Source organism: Podarcis gaigeae (genome assembly GCF_964106915.1).
Source record: "Podarcis gaigeae genome assembly, chromosome: 9".
In the NCBI taxonomy this organism is placed as follows: Eukaryota; Metazoa; Chordata; class Lepidosauria; order Squamata; family Lacertidae; genus Podarcis; species Podarcis gaigeae.
This window is the reverse complement of record NC_139685.1, coordinates 7046732-7057604: the sequence shown is the minus strand read 5'-3', so window position 1 is coordinate 7057604 and position 10873 is coordinate 7046732. Positions and strand designations below refer to the sequence as shown.

General features: G+C 52.1%; 1 long non-coding RNA gene across 2 annotated transcripts; it reads right to left on the bottom strand.

Annotated features, from left to right (window-relative positions):
• Positions 1–1089: 1089 nt before the first annotated feature.
• LOC310825220 lies at positions 1090–9993 on the bottom strand. Of its 2 annotated transcripts, none has more exons than XR_014555168.1 (2): positions 9453–9993; positions 1090–2015 (listed from the first exon to the last, which is right to left on the bottom strand). It is a non-coding gene; the product is annotated as an uncharacterized lncRNA (long non-coding RNA). The 2 variants fall into 2 exon arrangements; XR_014555169.1 differs by lacking the exon at positions 9453–9993 and adding an exon at positions 2308–2439.
• Between the last annotated feature and the right edge of the window lie 880 nt (positions 9994–10873).

Below are 10873 nucleotides of genomic sequence, written 5' to 3'. Positions count from 1 at the left end.
ATAATTTAGAGAGGTCTGTCAACACCTGTTAGCCACTGTAGCTAAACAGAATGTCAATGTACATACTTAGCAGGTGTGATATCTAAGGGGCTTGTCCACACTTCTGTTTGTGCCGTGTTTAGAGACCATGAGTCCGAATGGTTTTTCCCCCTTTCCAAAACTGCTCTTTAGCAGTAGATCGGAACAAATGGCAAGCCAAATTGAGTTGAGCGCTAAAGAACAGTTTTTAGTTTTTAGTCCCACAGGATAAGCTGGAAGTCATACTCAGAGTATACAAATGGATTTCCGTGAGTCTATCCTAACACTGAATCTTAGCCCTTTTCTCTAAATACAGATGAAATCACTGCCCTTTATGCTCTTTTTGAGAGCTTGTCGGCACCTAGGCGGGTCTTTGGCTGGATCCAGCAAAGCAATTACTTATGGGGCTTCGGTGAGTGAAAAACTTGTTCCGTTTGCCCTTCTTTCTTTTGCATTTTGATATATGCTTGTTTTACGACTCCAGCCTTACCAATGTAAAGGAAAATATTTTGTGTGGGTGCATTTACTCTCTGGCATCACTACAGAAAATGCATCAACTCTTAATGTAACGTAACGTCACTACACTTTGAATTACCGTCCATAAAAGCTTACACCACTCCTTATTTCTCATACTTAACGATGCTCTTTTTAATTATATTATGCAGTGCTCCAGAAGCGACTTGGCATGATAAAGATAAATAAATAATTTGTTGAAAGTACATCTGCTGGGATTCAGAAAGTGTTCTGATAACCAGGGGTGAACGAAGGCGCCGTGACATGTGCTGTACATAGAGGTTTGCCAGAGGCACTGCTCCAGCGCCGTACAGACGGCTGCAGCCGCAAACAGAGGATCCTCTACATGCAGCTGTAGTGGCAACAGAGGGATCCCACCACCATCCGTACGGCGCTCGAGCGGCGCCGGCAGCAAACCGCTATGTACAGCGCATGTGCAGCGGTGTTACGCACAGTGCATGCATGTGACGCCGCACATTCGCTGTACATAGCGGTTTGCCACCGGTGCCGGGATCCTCTGCTTGCGGCTGCAGCCACAAACAGAGGATCTTACATAACTTGAGATTCATTACTTTATTCCATCCCATTCATTTCATTGCAAAGGAATCACAGTGCAAATGGTGGTGGTTTGCGGTGGGGAACATTATTTCATTATCGTCTGCGGACTGAAAGCAACAGCAGCAGCAAACATCAGGCGTTTTCACTGGGTTGACGGGAACTGCCTTGAGTCAAAAAATTTGGAACATATCTATGGAGTGGACTGAAAATGAGAGAGCCCAAACAATCAAACTTTGTAGTTTGACATCCATTTATTCTGAAATGTGAATGTTGATGTCCAGTATCATGATTTGAGCATGTTAAGGAATTTTGAATCTGGTTCTGAAATTTCATTTCCCTGTAGATGGGACTTAAGTCTGGAGAGTTTGCAGTTTAGTGATCCTTTCTTGATCTCCCTCTTGTGGTTAGACTATGAACTGATGGATTCCTTCTGGAGCCTTGGAACTCATAATTTATTTTTTCCTCTGGACACCTTAGATTCTTGGGGCTCAGCCGCTGGGTTCAGTTGTTGACACCTTATCTCCTTTTCTCTTCTGTATCTTATAAGGCAGTCTTTAGGAAGTTCGATTTGGACAAGTCGGGGAGCATGAGTGCCTACAAGGTGCAAGTTGATCTGGAAGCTGCAGAGGTGATCTGTCCCTTTTTAATTGCATTCAGTTTTCTAGGCAGCCTCTCAACTGAACTAGTCCTCAAAGTGGAATTAAAACCACATCATCATTCAGAATCAAGAAGCCCAGCTAACAGCTGGGGATTGTGGGTGGTTGGCCACTGTAGGAACACAGGATGTTGGACTAAGATGAGCCTTTGGCCTGATCTGGCATGACCCTTCTTGTCTTGTTTAACACATCCAGTTCCTTTGACCTTTCCTCATTAATTGTAACTGGAAGCTGTGCATGAATGATGTAGACAAATGGGCAGTTCAGGTCCTGTGAGAAAGACCCTTGTGTTGTGACTCTTGCCTTTCATGCTCAGCACCCAGCCAGGTGGGATAGTATATGCCCCCCTGCCCCCTGAAACCCTCCCCCCCATCCCTCCCGGAAAAGATCCTTCCGTATGTCCCCTTCCCCACCCTCTAAGAGACCCTTTTTTGCTCCCTCCCAGCTCTGACCTTACCCCGATAATACCCTTCTACACCCCGGAACACTGGGCTGAGTACGACTGAGCTGCAGTTAAAGTTAAACAGTTAAAGTTAAACTAAGCTGCCAAAGTTAAACAGACCGCTGGGGAGGTTGACTTTGACCCACAAATTGGAGGATCCCCGTTTTGTTGCCTGGAATTTGCAGCCATTTGTGTCACAATGGCGGGGTTCCAGTGTCCCTGGAGACGCCAGAGAATTCCAAGGCAGTTGCAGACAGAGATGTCTCGCTGCAGGCGCCAGTGCTCCTATTGCCCAGGACCCCAACCATCCCTCCCTGCCCCCTGAACCCCTCCCCCAATCTGCCCCTCCCCCCTGAGATCTTCCCTGAAGATATCACCCTCCCGGCTTCGCCCTCCCCCCTGAACTTCCCGAAAATATCCCCCTCCCCCTGAGTTGCCCTCAGACCTTGTCCCACTCCTCTGCTCCCTCTCTCTTCAGCCCACCCCCAAATATGCCCCCTGCCCCCTGAAACCCTTCCCCCTCAAAAAAGATCCTTCCGTATGTCCTCTCCCCCCCCTCTAAGAGACCCTTTTTTGCCCCCCTCCCAGCTCCGACCTTACCCCGATACCCTTCTACACCCCGGAACACTGGGCTGAGTACGACTAAGCTGCAGTTGTTGGTAAGTATGACAGCCCAATGGGTTATTGTCTATGCAGCTAACTGAAGATGGATCCCAAACCCCTGCCCAATTAATCATCTCCCATGGACCAGGTGAGTGTGACGCTGGAAAAATGGCCTTGTGGGCCAAAGTTAAACAGACCGCTGGGGAGGTTGACTTTGACCCACAAATTGGAGGATCCTTGTTTGGTTGCCTGGGATTTGCAGCCATTTGTGTCACAATGGTGGGGTTCCAGTGTCCCTGGAGACGCCAGAGAACTCCAAGGCAGTTGCAGAGGGATAGAGAGATGTCTTGCTGCAGGCGCCAGTGCTCCCATTGCCCAGGACCCCAACCATCCTTCCCTGCCCCCCTCCCCCAATCTACCCCCTTCCCCGAATATGCCCCCCTCCCCCCTGAGATCTTCCCTGAAGATAGCCCCCTCCTGCCTTCCTCCCTCCCCACTGAACTTCCCGAAAATTTCCCCCTCCCCCCCGAGTCCCCCTCAGACCTTGTCCCACTCCTCTGCTCCTTCTCCCTTCAGCCCACCCCCGAATATGCCCCCCCACCCCCTGAAACCCTTCCCCACCCCCAATCCCTCCCGGAAAAGATCCTTCCGTATGTCCCCTTCCCCACCCTCTAAGAGACCCTTTTTTGCCCCCCTCCCAGCTCCGACCTTACCCCGATACCCTTCTACACCCCGGAACACTGGGCTGATGAAATATACTCAGAGTCGCAAAGTGATTTCATGCTCTTTATTCAGCTCATAGTGGTGAGGAGGAATGAATGAAAGTCCCCTCAAGGTATCTGCTTTATATACATTATTTACACAATGGGCTGCACATGATTGGCTAATTCCGGAATTCTACTGTAAGCCAATCAGGTTGTGGATTCACTTAAATCTGGAGCATGATTGGGTGGTTCCTGCCAACCAATCATACTGCTGCATTGTTCTAGGACCAATCCGACTGCTGCATTCTGAATCCTATTGTTCTAGGACGAATCAGACTGCTGCCTTTTGGATCCTATTGTTCTAGGACCAATCAGACTGCTGCAGTTTGGATCCTATTCGACTCAGTACATAACACCCCTCCCCTCTAAGTTCCAGTCCTGCCCGGGAGGTCGCATTCATAGTCCTCAAGGTACGCTGGCGGCCTACGTGTCCGTTGCGGCCTGTGGTGTTCCCTGGTCCGGTGTTCAGGTTCTGGCTCGTGTTCCAAGGAGGCTGGCTGTGATGGGGCTGTTTGGTCTGGCGCAACCGGCTCGCTCAGTCGTGGTTCTGGTTCCGGTGTCCTTTCGGCCTCACGGGTCCTCTCTGTATTTACTGATTCTGCCTCTCCTGCTGGCCCCTGCTGCTCTATGGGCCTCACTGCCCCACTGTTCCCTTGGGACTCCTCTGCCCTTTCCTCCTCCTGGGTTTCTCCCGGGAATCGTCGCCGTATCTGGTCGCAGTGGCGGCGCCAGCATTGCCCTCCATCCGTTAGCACCTCGTACGACACAGGGCCAGTGACCCTGGTGACTGTGGCGGGTACCCATGCTGGGCCTGCCCCAAAATTCTTTGCGTACACTGGGTCCTGGGCCTCGAAGGTCCGGGGGTTCCTGCCTTCCCCCACCACTACCTCATCCTGAGCTCTATCGGGGTGAAGACGGTCCAATCTGATTGCAAGGCGCCGACCCATTAGTAGTTCAGCGGGGCTCCGGCCAGTCGTTGAGCTGGGGGTGCTGTGCTGTGCTAGGAGGAATGTGGCAAGGCGGTACTCCCAATCCCCTTGCGTCATGCGGCGAAGGGTGTCCTTGGTGGTCCGCACCATGCGTTCTGCTTGGCCATTGGTGGCAGGGTGGAATGGCGCCGAACGGATGTGGCGGATGGCGTTCTGCGCTGTGAAGGTTTGGAATTCTCCTGACGTAAATGCAGTCCCGTTGTCTGAGACGAGAGTGTCAGGGAGCCCGTGGGTTGCAAACAGCCTGCGTAGTACCCGGATGGCTGCGGACGTAGAAGTGGACGGTACCAGTGCGACTTCCAGCCATTTGGTGTAGGAGTCCACCACTATGAAGAATGTTTTCCCCTGAAAGGGGCCAGCGAAGTCCACATGCAGGCGTGACCATGGTGCTCGGGCGGACTCCCAGGACTGGACTGGGGCCCTTGGGGGATCTGGGCGGGATTCTTGGCAGGCCTGGCAGTGTTTGACCCAGGCCTCTATCTCTCCGTCGATCCCCGGCCACCACACATAACTCCTGGCAAGGGCCTTCATTCTTACTACCCCTGGGTGTGTCTCATGTAGGGCTGTGAGGACCCTTTTGCGGAGGGGCTGGGGAACAACGACCCTGCTTCCCCATAAAAGGCACCCCTTGTGGGCCGACAGTTCATGTTTGCGGGTTGTGTAGCCAGCGAATTCTGGCCCAGGCCTGCTGCTGGGCCATCCCCTCCACACCCAGTCCAGGACCCGGGAGATGACCCTATCTTTCTTGGAGTGGTGTGCCACTTCTTGTGCCTGAATGGGGCGGTCGGGAAGCAGCTCCAGGCTCATAACCTCTTGTGCAGGTGCTGGGTCGGGGCCTGTTTCTGGTAGTGGTAGCCTGCTGAGGGCGTCCGCATGGCCCATCGCCTTCCCCGGGCGGTGAATCAGCGCATACTGGTAGCTGGCAAGGAAAATTGACCACCTGAGGACACGAGGAGACAGCACTTGGGGGGTCTGCTTTTCGGGGGCAAACAAGCCAAGCAACGGTTTGTGGTCAGTCACCACGGTGAAGGGCCGCCCGTACAAGAAATCATGGAATTTTTTTACTCCCTTCACAATTGCCAGACCCTCCTTGTCGATTTGTGAGTAGTTCCGCTCGGTTGCGTTGAGTGTCTGGGAAAAGTATGCCACCGGTACCTCTCTCCCATCCGGGAGTTGGTGTCCCAGGACAGCGCCAATGCCATAGGGCGAGGCGTCGCATGCTAGCACCACCGGCAGCCTCTCGTCGAAGTGTGCCAAGACCGAGTTTGAGACAAGCAGGTCCTTGACTGCCTGGAATGCAGCCTCCTGGCGCTGGCCCCACACCCAAGGGGCCCGCTTGTCCAGGAGTCTGTGTAGGGGCTCCGCTACCGCCGCCTTGTGGGGAAGGAAGGAATGGTAAAAGTTCAATAGTCCCAAGAAGGCCTGAAGTTCAGTCTTGCTCTTGGGCGCAGGGGCATCACAAATGGCCCGTACCTTGTCCCCAGTCGGGTGGACCCCTTCTGCGTCCACCATAAATCCCAGAAAGTCCACCTGAGGCACTCCTAGTAGACATTTTTCCCGCTTCACCTTGAGACCCGCTGTCTGGAAACGGTGCAGAACGGTGCGGAGGCGGTCCTCAAACTCCTCTGGTGTGGGCCCGGCAATCAACACATCATCGAAGAAGGGGGTGACGCCAGGAATCCCTTTAAGGAGCGAGTCCATTAGATTCTGGAATATACCTGGTGCCACGCTGACACCGAATTGCAGCCGCTTTACCCTGAACGCTCCTCTGTGCGTCACAATCGTCTGTGCCTCTGCTGTGGCCTCATCTACTGGCAGCTGTTGATATGCTTGGGCCAAGTCCAGCTTGCCAAAAATTTTCGACCCAGCCAGGGTAGCAAGGACATGGCTGACCACTGGCACTGGGTATGCATGGGCCGTGAGGGCCTTGTTTATAGTACATTTGTAGTCTGCGCAGATGCGGACCGAACCATTAGGCTTGACGGGTGTGACGATTGGGGTTTCCCAGGGGGCATTAGGCACCGGCTCCAGCACTCCTTGCTCCACTAGCCGGTCCAATTCCTCGTCTATACGTGGTTTCAGGGCGAACGGGACCCGGCGGGCCTTGAGCCTGACTGGTCGTACTGCGGGGTCAAGCTGTAGAGCAATGGGGGGGCCCGTATACTGTCCCAATTTCCCATCGAAAACCCCTGGAAATTCCTTGCATATAGCGTCCACATCCACTTGTAAGGTAGTGTGGTTCACTCCGGTGATGGCTAGTCCCAGTGGTCCAAACCATGCCAATCCCAGTAAGCTAATGTAGGGGCCCTTGACCACAAGCAAGTCCAGTTGCCGCGTCCGCCCTCGGTATTGCACCCTGAAGGTCCCCACCCCCATTGTGGGGACCTTACGTTTCTGGAAGTCCCGGAGGGTGAATGGGGCCGGCCTGAGTTTGGGACCCCCAGTAGGACACAGTTTCCTTAAGGTCCTTGCCGAGATTATGGATAGATTTGAACCCGTGTCAAGCTCCATGCGGCATGGGGCCCCCTCTATCCGTACCTCTACATAAATTTTCTCTATGTTGGGGTAGGGCAACTGGTATACCTGGAAGTCCGTGAGCTCCGTCGAGTTGCCTTGGTGCGTTGGGCCCCGGGACCTGGGGCTCTTGGATTGGTCATCTGATGCCTGGCGTCGGGTGGGCCGAGCCCGACACACCCGGGCGATGTGTCCCAATTTTCTGCACTGCCTGCACTCTGCATTGCGGAAACGGCAGGTCCTCCTCTCGTGACTTTCCCCGCAGCTTGCGCAGTTCCCTCCTTCTCGTCGAGGCAGCTGTGGTATGTGGGCTGCTTGAGTGCGCTGCTGTACTCGGTGCACCTCCTCCCTGTCAGATCCTGAGTCGTCAGTGAGGTCTTCGTGGTGGACCCTCGGTTGGGATGGCAGGCTCGGCCGTGCCTCTTGCGTCGACCTCTTGGCAGCTTCCGTTGCCAGGGCCTCCTCCAGAGCGACCTGGAACGTTAGGTCCTTCTTAGCGTAGAGTCGTTGTTGCAGTTTCTCATCCCTCAGGCCACCGACGAGGCGGTCACGAAGCATGTTCTCCAGCTCTGAGAAGTTGCAGAACCGGGCGGCTTGGCGGAGAGAGGTCACAAACCCAGTTATGGTTTCCCCAGGGGCTTGCCGCTTTGCATAGAAGGCATTTCGACGAGCCACCACTGAGGGTTGCGGCGAAAAGTGCCCCTTCAGCTGTTCCATTATTGTTTTGTATGGAACAGTAGCGACGTCTTCAGGCGCAAGGAGAGCCCGGGCGATTTCAAACGTCTCCTCTCCGCAGACGCTGAAGAATATCGCCCTCTTCTTGGCGTCTTCTTCATCGGTGACCCCTTTGGCTTCTAGGAGGAAAGTGAAACGGGAGGCGTACGCTTCCCAGTCTCCCGTTGCTGGGTTGAACGGCGAGAAGCTGCTGTCGGTTGCCATTCTGAGTTCCTTGTGTCCCGGAGCTGAAGCCTGGATACACGGTGCGAGGCAGCGGTGCGGCAGGTGGCGGTGCTGCGGTGCTGTGTGCGGCAGTCAGCTCAGCGGGATCCCATCCTCGTCGCCAGTGAAATATACTCAGAGTCGCAAAGTGATTTCATGCTCTTTATTCAGCTCATAGTGGTGAGGAGGAATGAATGAAAGTCCCCTCAAGGTATCTGCTTTATATACATTATTTACACAATGGGCTGCACATGATTGGCTAATTCCGGAATTCTACTGTAAGCCAATCAGGTTGTGGATTCACTTAAATCTGGAGCATGATTGGGTGGTTCCTGCCAACCAATCATACTGCTGCATTGTTCTAGGACCAATCCGACTGCTGCATTCTGAATCCTATTGTTCTAGGACGAATCAGACTGCTGCCTTTTGGATCCTATTGTTCTAGGACCAATCAGACTGCTGCAGTTTGGATCCTATTCGACTCAGTACATAACAGCTGAGTACGACTGAGCTGCAGTTGTTGGTAAGTATGACAGCCCAATGGGTTATTGTCTGTCCAGGTGCTAATCTGCAAAAGAACCTGCAGAGCTTGGTGATATATCAATACCCGGATCACTACATGACTGCCATTGAGCTGCCAGACCCAGTTCAAGAACAGTTGGAGCATACAGTGCCCTAAATGGCTTGGAACCCAATTACCTACAAGAGCACCTTCCCCAGGCCATACGACCAGCAGAGGAGGCTCTGTTGGTGGTGTCCCCACTGGGGGTTGCTGAGTTGGCAGTGACCTGTGGCAGGGCCTTCGCACATTGCAGGGGGTTGGACCAAATGACCCCTGGGTGCCTTCCAACTCTACAATTCCAGGATTCTATGTCTCAGTTTATATGAGTTATTGTCTGTCCAGGTGCTAATCTGCAAAATAACCTGCAGAGCTTGGTGATATATCAATGCATCAAAATTTCCTGGATGGTCCTCTGCTCAAAGCCAGAAAAAGCAAGTCGGTATCTTCGCCTGGCAGCAAAGAAGGAATGAAGGAAAGAAAGAAAGAAGGGAGGCCGGAAGGGCGGCTCCGAGTCGGCCGCTCGACTAGCAGGCTTGTCGTGCCAAGCATGCAGGGCCATGGTAGGGTTGGCGAGGCCCCTGAGGGCCGCCTGGTGGAGAGAGGCTGAGGCGGCGGTTGAGGTGGCGAGACCCAGTTCAAGTTCCCCCCACGGCCTGCGCTATTTCATTTTTTGGGTGTGTGGGTGTGCTCTACAACCATGGATTTTAAAAGAAACCTATCACATTTGGGCAATACTGGAAAACAATTATTTTCCCAGCTCACACTATATCATTTCCCCCTACCCATTGCCATCTTCCTGTTCTGCAATGGGAAATTCCAGTTGTTCTAGGATTAAATATAAAGTAAACTGCACACCTACAACATAGACAGCATCTTAAAAAGCAGAGACATCACCTTGCCAACAAAGGTCCGTATAGTCAAAGCTATGGTTTTCCCAGTAGTGATGTATGGAAGTGAGAGCTGGACCATAAAGAAGGCTGATTGCTGAAGAATTGATGCTTTTGAATTATGGTGCTGGAGGAGACTCTGGAGAGTCCCATGGACTGCAAGAAGATCAAACCTCTCCATTCTGAAGGAAATCAGCCCTGAGTGCTCACTGGAAGGACAGATCCTGAAGCTGAGGCTCCAATACTTTGGCCACCTCATGAGAAGAGAAGACTCCCTGGACAAGACCCTGATGTTGGGAAAGATGGAGGGCACAAGGAGAAGGGGACGACAGAGGACGAGATGGTTGGACAGTGTTCTCAAAGCTACCAACATGAGTCTGACCAAACTGCAGGAGGCAGTGGAAGACAGGAGTGCCTGGCGTGCTCTGGTCCATGGGGTCACAAAGAGTCGGAAACGACTAAACAACAACAAATAATAATAATAATAATAATAATAATAATAATAATACAGGCCACTGATATGCACACTTTTTATCTACCCTTAGTTACTCATCCACCTCCCTCAAGCATAAAAGCAAAATCCATTTGTGTGATGCAGATGTCCTCTACTGGCAAGAGGCAGCACTGCAACCAAATCCATTAACTTCTCCCGAGTATGTACAGCACATGATAAGACAGGCAAACAGAGAGAGACAATTATTCTAGAGAGACAAAAGAGGCGTAATTTCTCCTGATAGCCAACTCTCTCTTCTTTTGTGCATGTTCATCTTTTACTGAACAGGCTTTTGCGGTGCTTTTTTCCCCTTTAAAAAAAGGTTAAGGCGTATTCTCATTTTACTACTACTATTGAAATACTGCCCCTCACTGAGACCAAATTTAAATTCACAAAATGTTTAGGGGTATGTGTACCGCTGCGCCCCCCCCCAGAAAAAAGCAGTGGGTTTGTAGCCTTATGAGGCTTTGCCCTCGGCTGGGAAAAATATTCCGCCTGGGAAAGGGAAGTGGGAGTCAACAGACACTCAAGGAATAGTTTCGGAGAAAAGGCTTTTATTTCTACCATCCATGAACTGGTAGAAGGAGCAAGTGTGATAAGTCACAAAAAGCATGCACGGAATTCACAGCCATGTGCACAAGCATATATACCCCTTTCCAGTTCCCTCCCCCTTTCTCCTCCTTCCAGAGTCCTGCCCCATGAGTTCCTCTGAGCATGAACAGAAAGCTGTCTTGGGACTATTGGACTCTTCCCAGGAAAGGGGTTTCAGAGTGTTCAGATATGTTTCAATCTCTTGTTCTGGCATGGTTCCCGGACAGAAAGTAAGTTGCAATGTGATTCTTTAGCAAGGCCAGAAGGCATGAAAAAGGCCTGAGAAACAATGGACTGTGTTCCCTACCTTTTGTTACAATCTTTTTAGTTACAGCAAGCGGAAT